Source organism: Perognathus longimembris, chromosome 28 (assembly GCF_023159225.1).
Source record: "Perognathus longimembris pacificus isolate PPM17 chromosome 28, ASM2315922v1, whole genome shotgun sequence".
Lineage (NCBI taxonomy): Eukaryota > Metazoa > Chordata > Mammalia > Rodentia > Heteromyidae > Perognathus > Perognathus longimembris.
In genome coordinates, this window is record NC_063188.1 from 95,807,281 (window position 1) to 95,830,468 (window position 23,188).

Below are 23,188 nucleotides of genomic sequence, written 5' to 3' on the forward strand. Positions count from 1 at the left end.
TAATAATTACACAATCTGACCTGGGGTCTCCTTTCATTGATGTATTTCTGTTTTTGGTAACCCAGAGAAACTTTCTCACCCACATATTTTCTGGTGAAATAAGATTCTAGGTTCCCTGTCTGGTCCTTATTTGTGTATATCCTAGGGAACAGGGTTATTTGGGAACCAGCAATGAGGAAAGGAGAACATTTTCAGCCCAATCACTGCCATAATGCGAAAAAAATCCTTATTAAGTCCTTCTGGAATTGAGGTAGAACACAAGTTCAACACCTGTGACCCATATTGGCTACCATCTGGCCCTCATGAGTGCGGCCCAGATAATCTTCCTATCAACACTCTTGCTGCTTACTCAAGTTCCAACGATCTGTCAAGTTGCAGAGTCTTTTTCCTGGCACAAACACAGTAGTAAATAATATGTCTACCACAGAGTTATCGCCTTGTTATATTTAGAACTCTTATCTAGGTGAGTCTTCCTGTGTTTTTAGAAACCAGAGGTCTTTGGCAACCAGACTGATTGTGTGATGCACAAGTTCAGGATGATTCTTAGAATCTAGACAGGTCTGAGACTTTAGGAATCATTGGCCTTTCTGGATCTCAGCTACTCTGATTCAATTAATAATAGAACTCATTTGGTCACTGGAGGATCAAGATTCAAAGCCAACACTGGCGGAAAAGTCCAGTAGACTCTATTTAAAAAAAAAAAAAAAAGAACATCTAAAAGCTAAAAGCTGAGCCGGAGGCCTACGCCTCCCATGTTACAATGCCAGCTGTGACCAAGAAAAATGAGAAAATGTGAGGCTCTCAGTTTAAGCCTCAGTACTGACAAAACTGGAAAAAAAATGCATCTAGTATCTTCCAGTCCACTTGTTTCCAGTTGAGGATTTGCCCCTGTGGCCTATGGAGTTTTATTAATATAGTGATGTTTATTTTAGGACCTATTCCAGTCTTTCTGGATATCTTGATACATTTTTATATATTTTTAGTATATTAGAATTATTTTATATATTCATCATATATTATGTCTTAAGATTTTGTGTGTTTTCTCTGGAGTTTTTCTCTGCAAACAGTTTTACTCTTCATCTGTTTGCATAAATTAGGTATCTAGTACAGTGATTGTAGCCCTTAGGTGTAATCCCATTAGTATAGGATAGTGGTTAAAATACCAGCAAAATATGGAGTTGGAGGTGTGACACAAGTGCTAGTGGGCCATCTTAGCAAGTGTGAGGCCTGGAATTCAATCACTAGTACCAAAACTAATTGAATATCTATTTTTAAATAATGGTAATCATTGTATTATACATGTTTTTGTACCAAAACTCTCAGTGTGTTCTCTGTGTTGAAAATTAATAATTTAATCATGTCCATTTTATATTCTTTGTCATCTACAATGTTTTTATTTCCTGAAAGCACTTATCTATCTATGATGAAGCTAGATTATCTCTCACACTTGGACATATAGGATTCTGGTAGAATCTTTGAAATAACAGTGGTACATCTCAGCATTTCTACAACTCTGATTAAAGAAATAGGTTTATTAAACTGGAAACTCAATATCAAGTACAAAAAGAATTAGTTGTATTAGGTTTATTTTAACTGAATGCTGATTCTAGGGTTTGCTAAGAACATTGATGGTCCTATAGAAGTCTGTTTTCTGAATGTAAGAAATACTTTTCTTCCTTATTATAAGCTATCTCTAATTCATAATAATTTTGTAGACTATGCTTTTGTAAAATGAGGTGAAGCATGTATCTTTCTCGTCCTGCTTCACCCATCTGTAATTCAGGAGCTCTTATTTAGTATTCATGTTTTAATGGCAATATAATTATTTGCATGTGTTTGAAGAAATATGTTCTTAACAGGAAGTAAGTAAAAACACTGGTTATATACTCAAAACTTTGACTGGAGTGACATAATTGAGACTGGTGTTCACTTAATGATACATAATTAGACACTTTTTAGGAGCTAAGGTTGATTTTATGGCTCTAATCCCTATAAATCTGCCTTGGGAAAACTAGTCTAGTACCTGCTTTAAAAGGTTTCTATCCATGAAAATAAGTCTGCATCTTATCAGACCAAAAAAAGGTTGGAATATTTTGGTGACCTTAAGAAGACAGAATCAAGCCAGGCACCTGTGATTCACACCTCTAATCCTAGCTACTCAGGAGGCTGAGATCTGAGGATCACAGTTCTAAGTTACCCCAGGCAGGAAAGTCCATGAGACTATTATCTCCAATAAACTACTCCAAAAAAAAACACAAAAGCCCACCGGAAATGGCGCTGTGGCTCAAGCGGCAGAGCACTCACCTCCAGCAAAAAGAAACTCAAGAACAGTGCCCAGGCCCAGGGTTCAAGCCTCAAGTCTGGCAAAAAAAAGACAGATTCATCCAAAACTATGTAGACCGCAAGGGCTAAGGGCATAGTGTCCTGCAATATTTTTTACTGAAATTTCTAGCCTCAGAAACATATTAAAAATCCAGTCCAAGGGCTGGGGATATGGCCTAGTGGCAAGAGTGCCTGCCTCGTATACATGAGGCCCTGGGTTCGATTCCCCAGCACCACATATACAGAAAAGGGCCAGAAGTGGCGCTGTGGCTTAAGTGGCAGAGTGCTAGCTTTGAGCAAAAAAGAAGCCAGGGACAGTGCTCAGGCCCTGAGTCCAAGCCCCAGGACTGGCCAAAAAAAAAAAAAAAATCCAGTCCAAGATTCTTTAAAACATTATTTAAAAACATTTCCTGCTAAAGGACCACTCTTTTTCTAGCTAAAACTCAGGACTTCAACACAGAGGCCTCATGTTCAATCAGCTTGATTATTTGTGACTGGCTCTTTACCCTTTGAGACATGTCTCCAGGTCAAAAAAAATAGCATTCTTATACACCAGTGAGGTCAACTTTAATGAGTTCAGTGATTCAGAATAATTACTCTTTCGATAGCATTGTTAATCAAAGGGTGTGTATGTGATTTCAGGCAAAAATTAATGTCTCAATAGAAAACTGAACTTACACCAATAATGATCTGTCCAAAGAATTTAACCAAGAAAACAATTCCATTTATCATCAAATAGGAAACCTAAAGTATACTGGAATAAAGTTAATCAAAAATGTGAAAGATTGTACATTATTTTTACAAGATTTTGATGAAAGCTACTAAAGAAGACAAAAATAATGGAAATGTATTTTGGTTCAATATTTGTCAGAAGAATATACAGATTTAGCAAGAGCTCTATCAAAATCTACTGGCATTTTTCACAAAAACAGAAAAAAACTTCTTAAATTCATGTGGAACTATTAAGGACGCCCTAATGGCAAAATTAACATTGCAAAACAAATATAGCTGGGTGCTAATGGACTAAACTTCTAATCCTACCTACTGAGGTATCTGAGATCAAGCCTGGGCAAAAAAAAAAACAATCCATGTGAATCTGTCTGTAATTAACCAGCAAAATACTGAAGGCCTAGCTCAACTGGTAGAGCACCAACTATGATCAAGAGCATAAGGCCCTGAGCTTCAAGCCATGTTATTAGCACAAACATTTTTCAGGTATTATAAATTCTGACCTCAAATTACATTACAAATTGATAGTAATCAAAAACATATGCAACTGGCATAAAAACAACATGTAGACTAATGTAATCAAATAGCACAGAAATAAATCCACACATACACACCTAACTGTCAATAAACAAGCCAGGAATGCACAGTAGGAAAAGGAACTGGCTATCTACATGCAAAAGAATGGAATCATTAGCATTTACCTAACATTACATAAAAATCAACTCATAATGGATTAAAAACTTAAATATAAGAACCATGGAAGTCTAAGAAATAAAGACAAGAGAAAAGCTTGGCTTTGATTTTTGCAATAAATTTCTGAAGAGCCCCAAATCCCCAAAACAAAGGCAAAAATAAATAAGTAGAATTAAAACCAGTAAACAAATCAATCAACAAAAAATAGCAGCTAATAGAATATTTCCAGACCATATATTAGATAAGAGGTTAATATTCATATATATATATATATATATATATATATGGAATTCACAGATCTAAATAACAAAAATCAGTAAAAAGGAATACATGACCTGAGAAGACATTTTCCCAAAGAAAACATAAATACATAAAAATGACCAACAAATATATGAACATATGCTTATAATCACTAATTTTCTGAGTAATATTAATCAAAAGTACAATGGGATATCATCTTTGTTAGCATGCCTCCATCTCAGTCACTCAGCCCCTCCCACTTCACTTCCCTGAGCAGCTTGTATCTCTAGCCTCCCAGGTGCAACAGAAGAATGTCCCGCCACCCATACCTAAGCTCCACCCTCCCCTTCACAAAGACTCTCCCAGGGCGCCTGCCAGTTTCTCTGAGGTAGGTCAGCATTCCCACTATCCTGCCCAGCCTTAGCTGCACAAGCAGAGTACCTCCCACCTCTAACCCGGCTATTAGGCCTCAGACTAGGGACAGGCACCATATTGCTCCCTCTCCTGTGAGGAAGATGGCCTTGTCAGACTCTCAGATAAACCCTCCCTCTCCTGTACATGACTGTGTCTGCATGGTCTTCTGGGTCAGGTGTTTTCAATCTTAGACCTATTAGGATAGCTACATAAGACTTGCTAATAAGTGTTGGTAAGAGTATAAAGAAAAGGATGTCATACACACTCAAAGGCAACTAAGACTGAAAAAGACATGGAGAAAGGAAGTATTTACACACTGGATTCAAATGAAAACTAATAGAGCCATACGGACAACAGCAAAGAGATTTCTCAAAACTCTAAGAAATGTAATACCTTATGATCCAGAAACCCCATTACTAGGTAAGTCAAAGAGCCATTTACACCACCACCACCACCCCCATGGTTATAGTGTAGAAGTGGAGGATAGAATAGTGGTTACCAGAATCCAGGGAGGAGTGGGGAAAAATACATGAGAAAAATCTGGTCAATGGATACTAAGTAAAACTAGGAGCAAAATTTCCGCATGTCTGAATTTTTTTTTGGATAAGTCACTATAGTTGCAATTAATTAAAAGATATTTAGTCTATATGAAATAATTAATAAAATGAATAGTATAAAATATGTACAATTAGTAGAGTCTACTGATAAATTCTTATTTCCCTGTTTCCTAGTGGAAAACCAGTGCGAATAAACAACCCATTAATAAAGGCATGTCTTAATTTTTGACTTGAACTGTGAAGTGACACTAAAATCACAGATGAATTTTTCATCCCTTGGGTAGCAGAAACATTTTTTATTCTTTATTTATGTGGGAGTACTGGAGCATGAATTCAGGGCCTCCCATTGAGCCAGACACCAGTTTTCTTGCTCTTAGTTTTATTTTTCATCTAGGGTTTCATGCCATTGTTGCCTGACTATGACTGTCCTACCTCTGTCACACAGTCGCCTCAGATTGTGACTTCCTACCTCCAGCTCTGAAGTAACTGGGGTTATACACAGGTATTACCACAGTCAGCCTATGACATTCCTCCTCTGAAATAGAATTGTGTAAGGAATGTTCCATAAAAAGAAAGATATTGGCCCTCCTGGGAGTGGACCTCACACACAAGCCCTGAGTTCAAGCGCCAGGACTAGCAAAAAAAAAAAAAAAAAAAAAAAAGATAACAGTTGAAGAAAAAGAAAAGAAAGATATTGTAATGACTATAGTAGTTATAAAGCTAATTTTATAGGTATTGTTTGTAATATTTTACTAAATATTTCAGTGATTTTAGTATTACTTGATAATAAATAATAGTAGTGTACATTTCCTAAAATTCATACCTACTGTTTACGTAAATTAAGCCAGATATCTTTTATTGTGAAGAATCTAAACATTTTTATCCCTTTTACAATTCAGAAATACAGATCATCATTTATAAATAAAAAAGAAAAAAATGAAATATCTCTTATTGGTTTGCAATTATGCTAGCTCTGGGTCGGTGAATGAGAACAATAATATATTCTAAAAGCATTCTTGCAGTGAGTCTAGATCTGAAAGGAAATTGCTTTGTTATCAGCATGAGTAACTCTCCTTGATGATACATTTCAACAAAATCATCCTTAGTATGAATGTTGTAGGTTTTAGAATTAATAGTATAAAAAGTGTGTTCGAAAATGAAGTACCAACTAATCTTTTCTCTTTGTAACCTTTCCCATTATTCTCTCCTGTTCTTATCACAGCAGTCTACATATTCAATAGCTATGGCATTTAAAAATATTGTAGCTGACAATTGAATGATAATTTTTCCTAGTTTGTATTTACCTATTTTGACTTCTCCATGAATAGTCTATTCACAATATGAAGAATGTAAAAACCTGGTTGCTAAATGAAGGTTTATATCTAGGACTTTAGCTGATTATACTGTTTGCCCCTGTTCATAGAACTGGGAGTTGTCATCTTATACTATCATTTAAAAGGGGTAACACCTAAAATAGTACACCATGGGTAAACACCTACTCAATTTAAGGAACTAGAGAGTAAGCACTCAATATCTTAACTTGCACCTAGAGTGACAAAGCATTACAAATACAGAAATTATCATTATCTATCCCACACGACACTGGTGGGACCTCAAAAGCCAAAACAGTTCTATTATCCATGGCCAGATGTTCACAACTGCCCATTTTTTCCCTCCACTTTTTAATGCACCAAATTTCATTCAGGCTTCTTTCCTTTCTTAAAGCACCTAAACTCTGGTGGCTTCAAAGCCTTAGCAAACCCTGAAAGGTAGAATGTGCCCACCTTAACCAGCTTGTCCTGACACTTTCCAAGATAGATCCCATTTCTCCTTTCCAGTTCATTACACAACTTCCTCTTAAAGCATAATGCTGATATCTGCTTACTTTTCTTTTACACTGTGAAGAGAAAATCTTTTCTGTTTGATCTTGAGATGCAGATTTCTAAGACTGGAGTGTTCTCCATATACATTAATCATTTAATAACATTTTTGTGGTGCTGGAGGTTGAACCATGCACCTGTACATGCTAGGGAAGCACTTCTAACATTTGATTTATGCTCTCAAATATGTTCTTTATTTTGTTTACAAATAAGAAGAACTAACAATTACCTTTGCCCAAACTAACCTCAGACTTTACAATCTTCTTTCCTGTCCCTCTAAGGTAGCTGGGATTTGCATTCCCACCAGCAGTTTTTCAATCTTCTCTCTTTTTAATTAAAGTTGTCTTTATCTAAGTCTGGGATTTTAATATAGATGACCTAACTTATTTATTTATTTAGTGCCAATATTAGGGATTGACATATAAGCTTGTGTTCTCCACTCAGCTAGTCTGTTCACCCACCACTAACACTGCATCACTTGAGCCACAGTTCCATTTCTAGTTCTTTGCTAGTTAATTGGAGATAAGAGTCTCTTGGGGAAGTCGTGCTGTGGCTCAAATGGTAGAGTGCTAACCTTGAGGTGAAGAGCTCAGGGACACAAGCCTCATGACCAAAAAAAAAAAAAAAAAAAAAAAAGAGTCTCTTGGATTTTCTGCCCATCAAGGATTCAGCCTCTTGACTGAGCCCCGAGCCCAGCCATTAGATGGCATAACTTACATATTTCAAAAGTTAAGAGGAACTGAGAGAAGTCCATTTATATAGGAGGTAATACTCAACACCAAATACTTTAAAGAAAACATGATTTATTTATTTGTGAAAATAAGAATTTAAGAAAAGATTTTGGCCTAAAATAAAGGAAAAATTCACAAAGGTAAAGTTGTTATAACATAATCTTTCTCTATGCTGACACTGCTTTCTTGTTCTGTACATGCATATGGGGGGGAGCTCCTGGGGCTTGAACTTAGAGCCTAGGTACTGTCCTTGAGCTTCACTGCTCAAGGTTATCCCTCTAACATTTGATTCACAGCTCCAGTTCAGGATTTTTGATGGTTAATTTGAAATAAAAGTCTCACAGACTTTTCTGACTTGGTTGGCTTTGAACCCTGGTCCTCAGATTTCAGTCTCCTAAGTAACTAAGATTACAGACATAAGCCACCAGTACCAGGCCATTTATTTCTTAAGAAATATCTTCCCATATATGGATAAAAATGCCCACCATTACCTTCTTGAAAGATTCTGCAATAAATACTTCTAAAATGGAGCTAAAAGAAAGCTGCTAAGGAGAGTCATTCTGAAATGAGATTGTTCTGCCTCCTAGCAGTTAGCCGTGTTGTGGGCACTTGGTTGGTTAAGAGAAAATAATGGGGAAATTTGATTTATAGGACAAAGTTAACAGGCAATTATCATTCATCTGAAGTATGTTTTCTGCAGGTAAGCAATTATAAGAAAGTACATACTCCAATTCAAATTTAGCAAGGAAAAGGAACAGTTTAAGAAAGCCTGGTTTTGGGCTGGGGATATAGCCTAGTGGCAAAAGTGCCTGCCTCGGATACACGAGGCCCTAGGTTCGATTCCCCAGCACCACATATACAGAAAACGGCCAGAAGCGGCGCTGTGGCTCAAGTGGCAGAGTGCTAGCCTTGAGCGGGAAGAAGCCAGGGACAGTGCTCAGGCCCTGAGTCCAAGGCCCAGGACTGGCCAAAAAAAAAAAAAAAAAAAAAAGAAAGAAAGCCTGGTTTTATGTTTTACAAGACCCGGTTGCTTTACATTAAAGCTTGATGGACAGGAAGCAGAAGTTTTTAATGCTTTTGTAACATCTAGGTCAAAATGGTCTACTTAAAACAGTCCACTCTTTCCATGGGGCAACAGCAAAAATTCTTTAGAAGATGATGTTAACATTTATCTACCGTGGATCAAGTAATCTAAACACTGTGGACTGAGACATACAAAAGTTTCAGCAATCATAAGACTACTGTTTAGGGAGAGGACAGGCTCAGTCTCAAATAAACCACCATGTAAGTAGGGGAGAAGGGTAACTTTATATTAACAGCACTGGTGCCGCCTGAGAAGCAAATCTCTGGCAGTTGTCACCTGGTAGCTGAATATTGTCTTCTCTCGATGCACATAAATACATAGAAGAGCAACATCAGACAAGGCCAGTGTGTCCATAATGGAGGGAGATAAAACATGGCCACTCCATATTCATTTCTGAGCTCAGACACAAACAAACACACTGTACAAGTCCAAAAATCTTCTACGAACTTACCCCTCTTACAGTTCCTAAGAGAGCCTGTCACTTTAACATGTAGAATTCCTTCATTTAACTAGGATAAAAAATTAAGCAATACAGTCATCAAATTGATTCTGCTTTCTGCAAGCATTCAATCCAGTGATGTTTTTTGAAAAATTATTTAACTTGCCATAAGTACAAATCATATAAAAAGTCCCTTTTAACAGTTTCATATTGCCACAATACAATATTGTTTAGTATTCCTTGTTACAGCTAGTAGTAAACCTAGGTACATTTCTCTGGCTATTAATATCAACACCACTAAACTCTTTTCTTTTTCTTTTGTTTGTATTTACTGTCAAAGTGATGTACAGAGGGGTTACAGTTTCATACGTTAGGCCTTGGGTACATTTCTTGTACTGTTTGTTACCTCCTCCCTCATTCCCCTCTCCCCCCTCCCCCTTTCCCTCTCCCTCCATGAGTTGTTCAGTTGGTTTACACCAAATGGTTTTGCAAGTGTTGCTTTTGGAGTCATTTGTCTTTTTATCCTTTGTCTCTCGATTTTGATATTCCCTTTTACTTTACTAGTTCTAATACCAGAATACACAGTATCTAGTGTACTCAGATAAGATACAGTGATAGTGTGGTTACAACCACAGAAAGGGGATACAAGAGGATCATCAACATGGCATGTTGAAGGTAATTACAACAGTGATATAACAGTTGTTTCCATAACATGGAGTTCGTTTCATTTAGCATCATCTTATGTGTTCATAGGGGCATAGCTATTAGGCTCTTGTGATCCTCTGCTGTGACTAGCCTAAACCTGTGTTAATTATTCCCTGTGAGGGGAACCATGGAGTCCATGTTTCTTTGGGTCTGGCTCACTTCACTTAGTATATTTTTTTCCAAGTTCTTCCATTTCCTTACGAATGGGGCAATGCCATTCTTTCTGACAGGGGCATAAAATTCCATTGTGTATATGTACCACATTTACCACTAAACTCTTGACTTTGTGAATTGAAAAGACTACAAAGGCATATGTTGATGAGAAGAAGCCTGAGAACATGAAGATGATACTACGATTCAGTTTCAGCTGTCTTTTTTATTCAGTATCTAATGGCCTAGCTTTCAAAGCCATCCAGTATTCTCATTAAATGGTGAAACAATGCTTAAGGTTTCATCTGAATAAAATTAAGTATTAGTTTGCATTTTTTTTTAGTTTTAGGAAATTCATTTTCAGCAAGACACCTGTTGTTTTGAATTTTCAAAGGCCATTAGAGTGAAAGTAATTCACAGGTAAATTCCTCTTACCAGTTCATTTACCAACTTACTTTCCTTTTGTCACACTTACCCCGAGGTATCTACTGTTGTACTGCTATTCTTGGGTATTCCAGGCACTCTCCAAGTTGGCCAGCACTCCACAGACGTTGGATTCCCTTTCATCTCTCCTTGCATGTCTTCCTTCAGGGTTCTGTGTAAGGTGAGGTGCAAATTTTAGCAGAAAGGTTAATGGCTGTTAATAGCTAAATGTATCTCCTTTTCAGAAGTGAAATGCTATCACAGAAAATAACTTCTGGCCTCTTTACAAATTGCTTGAGCTTTAATTAATGTACTTCTATGTACATGTTTTGCAGGGCATACTCATTAATTCTCTTAGAATCACAATTTCTTTATCTGAAAAAAAATCTTATTTCATTTAAACATTTACTGTGACCCTTTTCTCACATGACCACAGAGAACTGCAAAATTCACAACTTTGTCCTTGAACCAGAAAATCTCATATTTGTTTTATTATTGTCTCACAAAAATGCTCTGAAACTTAAACCATTTATCTGAAATGAATTTGGACAATCTTCCTTATGATATTTCAGAGTGGACTGATTTGGGGTCTCAATCACATGCAGAAATCCTCTGTCATATTTCACAGCTAGAGCCAAGTCTCAAGTCTTGTCCAAACCCAAATAGGGGGATTAAACACGGCATGAAATAAAAGAGGGTGATAATGCCGGTGGCTGTTAGGAGCTGTCCACCACAGTCCTTTCAAAAGTTCAAACAGAAAAACTGTTTTTAAAAATAAAACTACATTTGTTACCAGTTTTTACTGAATTCAACATATCACTTCATTAATGTCTCCATTATAGTTCGCTTTTGCTTTGTAAGTGGTCTTAGTAAATAGAATTGCATCCAGCCAGAAGAAACATGCAGTGAATGTATGTAGTGGATGAAGGAAGTATAAGGGCTAAATCGGTGTTATTAACAACATTAATACTGAACAATTAATTGTCTCTCATGAATTTAAGTATGAAAATTATCCAATTTAATCCTCACAACCCTATGAATAGGTACAATTAATATATGCAGTAGAAATGAGAACATGATGGCTGATTTGGAAGTTCAGTTAGGCATGCTGGTTAAATCTGTGCCATATCTGATTTATTATGTAACTGACCCCTCAATCCACATCTGTGGAACTCATACTCATACAGGGCTTTGGCAAGTTGTAAGCAGGATAAAACAGTTCTTAGGCATTCTTAGGCATTGTCTTTTCACGTATTGAAAACTTGAAATAATCACCTCAACTTCCTGGATTCTGTAACTTTTTCTTTAAATGATTTGAGGGCTGCATGGGTAGCTCAGGAGGAAAACTCCTGCTTAACATTCATAAAGGCTTGGGTTCAATCCTCAACACCGTAAAATAAAATAAAATAAGAGTCCATCTACACTTAAATGAAACTCAACTGAAATGCATACTGATTTTCCTACAAAGGAATTACCTAACAGCCAGAAATATTTATAAATATGTTTACTTCATATGTTTATAGAACAAAGAATGCTAAAGAAATAGAGTACATATTTAGGGAGAGTTTTATTTCTATATCTACTCAGGTTGTATTCTCATCCTACAACTTATTACCTGCAAGTGACTTTGCCCTATTTAAGCACAAGTCTCCTTTATAAAACAAAAAATACATAAATAAAAGGAAAAAAGAACTACTTTGCCAACTTGTTTTGGAACTGAATTAAGATAACTTACATAAAGCAATTATGTCTGGTTTGATGATGTTGCTTTCTTTCTCCTCTAATTTAGGGAAAAAGAAATATAAACAACACTAAAAACACCACCAAATATATTTTGTCTTCTTATGGCAATTCAAGTTTCAAAAGTATAGTCCTAAGAATTTTCATTTGATTGTTTAGAAAAATATAACACCCCACAATATATGTATGTATGTGTAGATAAAGCTATTGTGTGAAAAGAAGTTCCCTTGTTAGCTGAATGAATCTTATAAGTTGGGAGACTTGAATATAAAATGTCTCCCTTGGTGGTTATAAAGGAAAGTCATGTGTACATTTCTGAATGTTCCATTACACACACTTTAATTGCAGTGGTATTTTAATTGCACAGTGATTGCAGTTTTATAAGCAAGACTTATAAAAATAGTCTATGTTATACTATATTGAATGAAGCATTTCAGCATTTAAGAAGATGATATAAATAAGAGTTGTAAACTACATTACGCTCTTTTTATAAGGCGATTGCTCTCTAATTCCACCTTCACTGCCCATAGGCTGAAAACAGTTGGAGAATGAACACTATAATTGACTAGCATGGGAGGTTTTAACACTTACTTGGAGTGTTAAGGGAAATCAGTTACTGCACATCTTCTGAACTAAGCTAAAATCTCTACCTAGAGCATTCCTATTAACTGTCCATCTTATCAACCTTGCCTATATTGGCTCTATTCTAATTTCTTTGCGGGATATCCTTGCTCACATAATCAAAAATAAACATGGATATGTTATGGTTTTAGGATCAAGGATAGCTTTGTTAATCAGTCCTTTGTGATTATTCCAAGTATTAAAAAAACACATGACTGAAAAATTATCTTTTTAGAAATCCTAGGACCACAATATCATGTTCTGTTCTTTTTTCATACTCTTTTTTATTACTTTTCTCTTCAATATACAGAAATATATTCAGGGATATTGATATTATTATGTAGAACATAGACATAGGCAGGGTTTTTTTTTATGAAATTGAAAAGACTTGATTACAGGAGCTGTTTTTCATCTACTATCCCTCTACCAAGCCTCACATTATAAATGAACAACTGATATTTATAAGACTGAACATCAGATTCTTTCATAAATAATACAATTTTTCTGAAAGATAGTATAATTAATATTTGCTGCAATAATTTTGCTTTTAAATATAGAGGTCCAAGTAATTCTCCAAAAGTCCTATTTGGAACATACATTAGAAATATTTCAACTCCTAACTTGAACAGTATTGTTTTTACTCATTTCAAATCTGAGTTTTCTCCTATCCTGAAATGTCTGTTAACAAATAACACTGCAAATAAATGAATTTCTATCATTTTTCTGATCTATGAAATAATGAGAACCATAATTAATTTCCCTTTAAAGCTAGTTTTAATAATAGTCTATGATTAGTATTATAGGCCTCATTTTTTTGTTTGTTTTTTTTTTCAAATTTTTATTATCAAACTGATGTACAGAAAGGTTACAGTTTCATACGTTAGGTATTGGATACATTTCTTGTACTGTTTGTTACCTCGTCCCTCATACCCCCGTCCCTCCTCCCCCTTTCCCTTTCCCCCCCTGAGGTGTTCAGTTCACTTACACCAAACAGTTTTGCAAGTATTGCTTTTGTAGTTGTTTTTCTTTTTTTACCCTGTGTCTCTCAATTTTGGTATTCCCTTTCAATTTCCTAGTTCCAATACCAGTATACACAGTTTCCAATATACTCAGATGAGATTACAGAGAAAGTGTAGGTACAACCACAGGAAGGTGATACAAGAACATCATCAATAATAGAAGCTACAGATACACATGGGACGTTGAAAGTAGTTACAACGGTGATATAATAATTGTTTCCATAACGTAGAGTTCATTTCACTTAGTTAGCATCATCTTATGTGATCATAAGGGTATAGCTATTGGGCCTTGTGACGCTCTGCTATGACTTTAGGCCTCATTTTTATTAGGTAATTAAAAAGCATTGGAAAAACCTCTTGCTTCCATTTCTAAGAGTTCAATTAGATAAATATCATCTCATATGTTCATATGCAGATAGCTATTGAGCCTTTGGAATCCTCTCCTAAGAATCCACTGTGTGAATGTTTAAACTGCTGTTTACTTAATCATGTCCAGATGTAATTATTTGTCTTATACTATCCATTGGGTTTACTTGTAGATTTATAGGCACACACTATTACAAGTGAGGGAAACCATGCAATCTATGTTTATTTTTATTGTACTGTTTATGGTCCTTTTCTTTTTTTCTTTCCTTTTTCCTTTGGCTTATTCCCTTCTGTTGCTGTTTTGGTTTCTGTACTCTTTTTCTTGTATATAAGTATATCTGATTTGGGGAGGGGAAGAGGAATAACAGAAACAGTGGAACACGGGGTGAACCAATTCAGCAGTGAAATTCATTAGATACTATGTTGGAAATGAACTATACCACTTGTGGAGGAGATAAGTCAGGAGGGGAAGATTTGGGAGAGAATGAGGGTCTGGGTGACACTGTTCAAAAGGAAATGTACTCATTACCTGACTTATGTAACTGTTACCTCTCTGTAAATAACCTTTACAACAACTTTTTTAAAGCACAGGAAACTGGAGTTGTGGCTCAAGAGTTAAAAAATTGAATGCCATTTTTAAAAATTTCTTCACATTTGAAATTATGTATAAGGCACCGGTTGGATTATTTGATGATATTGAAAATAGATGTAAAAGATGAACTGAGTTTATTCCCTGAAACAATTCAAGACAAAATCTTGGAAAAATAAATAAAAATCCAACTTGATGAAATAAGAACACCAAATCAACATGTTTAAAGAATAACAGTAAAATTTGGGTCAAATAAGAATAAATCCCCTGGGTGGGAACATGGCCTAGTGGCAAGAGTGCTTGCTTCATATACATGAAGACCTGGGTTTGATTTCTCAGCACCACATATATAGAAAAGGCCAGAAGTCACACTGTGAATCAAGTGGTAGAGTGCTAGCCTTGAGCGAAGAGACCAGGGACAGCACTCAGACCCTGAATTCAAGCTCCAGGACTGGCAAAAAAAAGAAGAAGAAGAAATCCACAATGAAGCCACATGTAGCTAACAGAGATGTGTATAAATTGAGGGCATAAAAATTACCCATCTATTCATTAATCCATAATGCTACATAAACCATGGGCAGGGTTGGATACGTGTTGAAAAAACACACATGACACCAAGAAACATAAGAGGAAACTAATGACCAAAGACTAGCTAGAAATGCCATCACAAGAGGAAGCAGATTGACTGATTGAATGGTTGATTGATGTACTAGTTCTAGAGTTACACTCAAGGCTCACACTTGCTCCACTTCCTTACTTACATGGCAGGAACTCTACCACTTGAGTCAGTTTGGTCTTTTTTTCCTGGTTATTTTGGAGTTTTCTCCTGAGACTGGTTCAAACTATAAGGACCGCAGCCTCTTGAGGAACAAGGATTACAGGCATGAGTCTTTGGCCAGAAGCAGGGTTTTGTTACAATCAAGAATAGAGGGGTCTGGCTCACTTCACTTAGTATAATTTTTTCCAAGTCCTTCCATTTCCTTACAAATGGGCAATGTCATTCTTTCTGATAGAGGCATAAAATTCCATTGTGTATATGTACAACATTTTCCTGATCCATTCGTCTACTGAGGGGCATCTGGGTTGGTTCCAGATTCTAGCTATGACAAATTGAGCTACAATGAACATTGTTGAGCTGGTGGCTTTACTGTGATTTTGTTTGTGTTCCTTTGGATAGATACCCAAAAGTGGGGCTGCTGGGTCATAGGGGAGTTCTATATTTAGCCTTCTGAAGAATCTCCATACTGCTTGCCAGAGTGGCTAAACCAGTTTACATTCCCACCAACAATGAAGAAGGGTTCCCTTTTGGCCACATCCCCTCCAACAATTGATATTGTTAGTTTTCTTGATATATGACATTCTTACTGGGGTGAGATGGAATCTCAATGTTGTTTTGATTTGCATTTCTTTTATGGCCAGTGATGTAGAGCACTTTTTCATATGTCTCTTGGCCATTCTCATTTCCTCATCAGAGAAGTCTCTTTGTAAGTCTTTAGCCCACTTGATGAGGGGGCTATTGGTTCTTTGCGGTTTTGTTTTGGAGTAAGGTAATTTTTTTAGTTCTGCATATATTTAAGATATGAGGCCTTTGTCCTTTGAATGGCCTGTAAAGATCTTCTTCCAGTCTGTAGGCTTTCTGTTTATCTTGCAAGCTATGTCCTTTGCCATGCAGAAGCTCTGCAATTTGTTGTAGTCCCATTTGTCCATCTTTTCTTGGATTCGTAGCCTTTCTGGGTCTTTGTTAAGGAAGTTCTGTACTGCGCCAAGGAGTCCAAATGTTTCTCCTACTCCTTCCTTTAGTGTTTTCAGGGTGCCTGTTTTGATTTCGAGGTCTTTAATCCATTTGGATTTGATTTTGGTGCAGGATGATACATAAGGATCTAGTTTTAGTTTGTTGCATATGTTGAACCAGCTTTGCCAGCACCATTTGTTAAAGAGGCCATCTTTCTTCCAAACTGTTGTTTTAGCTCCTTCATCAAAGATTAAGTAGGCATAGTTCTGTGGGTTCATTTCTGGGTCTTCAATTCTGTTCCATTGGTCTTCAAGTCTGTTCTGGTGCCAATACCAAGCTGTTTTTATTACTATAGCTTTATAATACAGCTTGAAGTTGGGTATTGTAATTCCTCCAGCACTGTTCTTTCTGCTTAGGATTGTTTTTGCTATTCGAGGTCTTTTATTGTTCCATATGAATTTCAGGATTGCTTCCTCTATTTCATTAAAAAATGGTGTTGGGATATTAATGGGTATTGCATTGAATTTCTAGATAGCCTTTGGCAATATTGCCATTTTGATTATATTAATCCTCCCAATCCAGGAGCATGGGAATTTTTTCCATTTCCTTAGTTCTGACTTAATTTTGTTTTTCAATGTTTTAAAGTTCTCATCAAAGAGGTCTTTCACTTCTTTGGTTAAGGTTATTCCTAGGTATTTTATGTTTTGGGGGGCTATTGCAAAAGGAGTTGCTTTCCTGATTTCCGCCTCGGTCTTCAGGTCGTTAGCATAGAGAAAGGCCATTGATTTTTGAGGGTTTATTTTATATCCTGCAACTTTGCCAAAGTTTTGGATCAGCTCTAGTAGCTTGGGGGTAGAGTCTATGGGATTGTTTAGGTATAGGATCATGTTATCTGCGAAGAGAGAAAGTTTAACTTCATCTTTTCCTATTTGGATCCCCTTTATATTTTCTTCTTGCCTAATTGCCCTGGCTAGGAATTCTAGTACTATGTTGAAGAGCAGGGGAGAGAGTGGACATCCCTGCCTTGTTCCTGATTTTAAAGGGAATGGCTTTAGTTTTTCACCATTTAGAGAACTAAGTGAAGTGAGCCATACCCAAAGAAACATGGACTCTATGGTCTCCCTTATTGGGAATAATTAGTACAGGTTTAGGCAAGTCATAGCAGAGCATCACAAGAGCCCAATAGCTATACCCTTATGATCACATAAGATGATGCTAAATGAAATGAACTCCATGTTATGGAAACGATTGTTATATCACAGTTGTAACTACTTTCAATGTCCCATCTGTATCTGTAGCTTCTATTATTGATGATGTTCTTGTATCACCTTCCTGTGGTTGTACCTACACTATCTCTGTAATCTTATCTGAGTATATTGGAAACCATGTATACTGGTATTAGAGCTAGGAAATTAAAAGGAAATACCAAAATTGAGAGACACAGGGTAAAAAAAGAAAAACAACTACAAAAAATAATGCATGTAAAACTGTTTGGTTTAAGTAAACTGAACACCACATGGGGGGGAAAGGGAAAGGGGGAGGAGGGAAGGGGGTATGAGAGACAAGGTAACAAACAGTACAAGCAATGTATCCAATGCCTAACGTATGAAAGTGTAACCTCTCTGTGCATCAGTTTGATAATAAAAAAATGGAAAAAAAAATAGAGGGGCTGGGAATATGGCCTAGTGGCAAGCAAGAGTGCTTGCCTCATATACATGAAGCCCTGGGTTCAATTCCCCAGCACCACTTATATAGAAAATGGCCAGAAGTGGAGCTGTGGCTCAAGTGGTAGAGTGCTAGCCTTGAGCAAAAAGAAGCCAGGGACAGCGCTCAGGCCCTGAGTCCAAGACTAGGACTGGCAAAAAAAAAAAGAGACTAGAATAATAGCAGGTAGGAATAAACCTTTTATAGTGACTAATCTTGGATAGCTGAGGAGTGGTGGGAGAAATATCACATAAGGAATTATTAAATTTATGAATCCACTGAGAGTTAAACCTTCTATCAACTAGCAGGTGGGAAATACTTTCAGTAATGAGTGTTCTAGAGAGAAAGATTCATTTCTGTAGCTCTAAATCCAAGATGCTTACTTCCTCAACTCACCCTCTGGGTCCTTATCTCGCACAGTATTTGCTAAATGTTTAGATGTAGTAAAAATGACGAATGCTTAATGCTCACTTCAATCTCATTTTGATTTGTGCTTCACTTTACAGTTTAGAAAGCTAAAGATCCTATGTCCTATCCCTTTGCAGCTAGGAATCTGAAAGTGATGTTTATTCTGCCAATTAGATGCAGAAAATAATACTTGTAAGTAAAATGCCTTATTCCCTATTTTTCCTGTTGTCAAGTATCATCATGTTACCTCCCACATATTGCAACCAAACACTCAGTGTTAGCTCCTAACATCCAGAATCAAGGCAAAACATGAACCATCTATTTATACTGGTATGCAACTTTATATGATGGCCTGGCTCTGGAATCAAGAATTTAAGACACATAATGATGAACGGGTTGAAGTTACTATATATTTTTACTGTCAATATAATAGAAAAGATATCAGTGCTGCTGGTGGATCAGTTATGAGTTATGGAATAATGTCTCGAAGTCTGTTTTTTTTCATATTTTTATTTTATACTATTTTGATAATTTTGGGATATAAACTCAAGCCTCACATCTACTTACTTGGCTGTTTTACTCAGCTGATGCTTTGGTACTTGAACCACACCTCTAGTATGGCTTTTCTTCTTAGTTATTTTGGAGATGGAATCATGAAAAGTATTCTGCTTGTGCTGGCTTCAAACCTTAATCCTCAGATCTCAGCCTCCAGCGTAGCTAGCAATGACAGGCCAGACTCCACTGAGCCACCTGAGCCTTCTGTGCCTGATGTATTTTCCAAAGAGGTAAATTCATTCCTCAGCTACAATTCTGAATAAACTTTAGAGATTATTTTACAAACCATTTGTATGTAATTTTGCTTACTAAAAGTGTTACAATCATGACAATAGTTTCTATTTTTGAAATGTCATAAAACACTCATCTGCTTTTAATTAATTTGAACATAATTATTTGCTTGTGAAAGATTTTCTTTCCTTTTATCAGTTATAATTCATTAGACCATCAGGAATTACATACTCTTCTCTCACTATTTTTCTTCTCTTCACACAAGCTAAAAATAAGCCTCATATATATATACATATATATACATATATGTATATATATACACATATGTAGGATAGAAAAGACAAGTGCAGATTATTGATGAATATAAGGTCAAATAAAAATGCTTTGGGTTGAATTTAGAATTAATGCTAGCTGTTTACTGTTTAATAACATTCCTAGCAATTACTGTGGCTAGAGTTGGTCCAGATTTTGCTGGAAGGAATGTGTAAAATAATTTAGAACTTTAGTTCAATTATGCATAGAAGTTGATGTGACTGATTTTCTGTTCTCTTTGGTTTGAATGAATGATAAATTCACTTCTAAATGAGAAAATAAGAAAAGTTTACAATGTATAGAAAAATATTTCATGATGATTTCTAAAATGACCTCAGAGGATATAGTCTCATTCCCTACTAGCATGAATATCAAAGCAAACCATTGCTGTAAGAACCCACATATAAAAGAGTAATGCTTTAAACTTGTAAGCATAGTGAATGGACGAAATTTAGTAAAAGTTAATATATAAATTCCTGGGGATGTCAATGTACTTGAATACATTCATCTTTCTATAAATGTTCAGTGTTTCAAACAATGATGGCTCCTACCATGAAAATTAAAAACATATAATACACTATCATAAATCTGTAAGCAAACACTTCAACACATACGTACATACATCCAGCCTCAGCCCCATTGCTATAAGAAAGTTATATTACAGAAGGTAAGCATTGGTCCTACATTAAAAATATCTCCTCAAACAAAATGATCATCAATCATATTACAAAACAGGCAAATATAAATATGATTAACCAGAAATCACTTATGAACAAAGTATATGAGAACATAGCATTTGTAGAAAAAAAGAGAAAGTAATATCTTATCTTCTGCTTGGGTTTTATCCTCAAAACTAAATACAAATTTTAGGAGGGAGTTGAGTGGCTATATGAAGAAGTATCTCTTCTTTCTGTCTGTGTTTTATAAAGACAATAAAGCTGTACTACTAGGCTAGGATTGTCTTCATGAAAAAAGCATCAACATCAGATAAGTAAGGTTTTTGTCTCTGACTTCAGTTCTCCATAAGCATAGCTCATTTCTAATCTGCAAGAAATATAATATTTCTTAGGCTCACTTTCTTTAGCTTATACTTTAATTAGAGAAGTGGTTTTTAAATTAAATTTTTAATCTTTTTCCAGGTCAAATATTGAATATTCTTGTATTTATGCTAACATAATCAACAAAGTAATAGAAGAGAAACTCTAGGAGAAGGTCTGTTGAAGGATGTATGATGGCATCCAAAAGACAGCTTAAACTTTACTTATTAGGTGTCATTATCTTTCAATGTTTACAGATCTTCCCCTGCTAAGACTCCCTTTTCTCTTTGGTTTCCTAAATCTTTTCTTTCTTCATTCATTAGGATCATCTCTTTCAAAAGTAGCACCATGATCACTATGAATTAGTTTGCAAAAGTGATACAATGGTAATTAAAATTTCTTTACACTGGGTTACATTCCTGGCTTTGTCTGCAAAAAAACTCCCACACGCCCAGATTCACTTTATTACTAGAAGGACTTTTAAGTCTCTTAAATTAATTTTTTTCAAAGTGTAAAACTGTTCTTTTTCTTTTGAAATATTTACAACTGTCCGAACATAACCACAGAGTATTATCTTATTTCATTTCAGCCCCCAGGTGCTTTTTCTAAGGGTGTCATGCCCCATCTAGAGATTAAGGAAGGGTAAAGAATGTAGACAGTGAATTAAAACAACAATTTCATGCTTAGCATATTTCTTGACTATCCACAGTATTTTGAAAAACCTTCTAGGGAATGAATTACATAATCAGGGAAGAAGTGTCTCATAATACGCTCCTTCAAAAAGATTTCAGTCCAATAAGAAGTGTATGTCATAACATAATGAATAATAATAAGATAAATTTTAAAAATTGTATAGCAAAGTGAAGTTTAACCACCTTGCTAGTCTGAAGTTGGTAAAACTCACATTGATTTTCATAATTCATTAATTTATATGGGACTTACATTCTAGTTTCCCTCCCGCCATGAGTAGATATCAGAAGGACAAAAACATTCCATTTCCATTACCTCACCTCCTCAGCACTTAGAAATATCTCCTACATAGAAGATGGAATGAATGCTTAGATTGTTCACTACAGAGTTACCATACATAAATTCCATTGTGAAATTGAGAAGGTCAGCAGGACTGTTACTCCTCAACTAAGCCTTGAAAGGATTTTTTCATACTTCAGGTTGTAGTTACAAGCAATTGTTATAGAAACAAAGCTAAAATTAAAAGCGCTAAATCCCCCATGACAAACAATTTTTGAACATACATAATAAATATGAAATTTTTGTATTGGGAGCAATTTTCTGTAAAGAGTTAAATTGTGCACATAAAATACTAATAACAATGGGTATTTTAAAATCTGTGTTTCGTGTTGAATGGTGAGGAAAGTTACATTTTTAAAAAACACTCTCTATAGTTAGAATATGCTCATTTTAGTCCCTGATTATATCTAAGCACTTTGTTAAGATATTTTTCCTAGAGAAATACATTTAGTTAGCACAACATTCAAAAATGTAATTTAATGAGTGGAACAAATATTTATAAAAGAGAAAGTTCACATGTGCTTAATGAAACTTTAAATAAAAGTTCACTTAAATCATTTTAGCAGATGCTTACTGTGAATCTGCTATATAAAGAGTACTAATAAGCAATATTTTTTAAAAGAAGTTATTAATGTGTCAAGACAATGCTGTAACTACTAGTAGAATAATGTTATGAATTTTTAAATTTCAACCTTTGCTATTTACATTGTTTTCTAAAATGTATGATGGGCTCTGTCATGTCTTATTTATTCTTTTGTGTATATGTGCCAGTCCAGTGGTTTGACCTCAAGGCATGGGTATTACCTTTGAGCTTTCTTGCTTAAGGATGTTACTCTACTACTTGAGACACAGACACACTTCCAGCTTATTTTTTGGTGGTTAACAGGAGATAAAAGTCTCGGGAATTTCCTCCCAAGGCTGGCTTTGAACCACAGTCCTCAGATTTTGGCCTACTGAATAGTTAGATGTGAGTCGATGGCACCTGGCTTTTACTGCTCGTTTTTAATTAAGAAGTAAAATAGCATATATGAGCTTCATATTTTCTTTACTGCTTGTCTCCATTACTATGTTTAAAGTGATATCTTCTTAGCATTTTCAGCTGAATTTTTTAAAAATTATCTTTATGTAGTTGGACGAGAATTGACATTTAACAAAGTAGCATATAAATATATGCAATGTACCTTCATCAGTGTCACCCAGTTCAGCATTCTAATCTATCCCTTCCAACTGCCCTTTCCCTCACTCTTGTTAATTTTGTAGGTTCTACATTGAATTCTTGATTTCAATCTCCTCTTTATGGCCCTCTTCTCTTTATTCACATTTCCTCATGAACCCTTCCTCTCTTTTAAGTACCTGTTTCCTCGTGTTCACTTTGTTTTGTTAAGTGAAGTACATCTGGTCCAGAGAAACAAGAGGTTCATGTTTTTCCTCATATGTGGAAGTTTGACTTAGTTTACAAACTAATAAGTAAATGCATT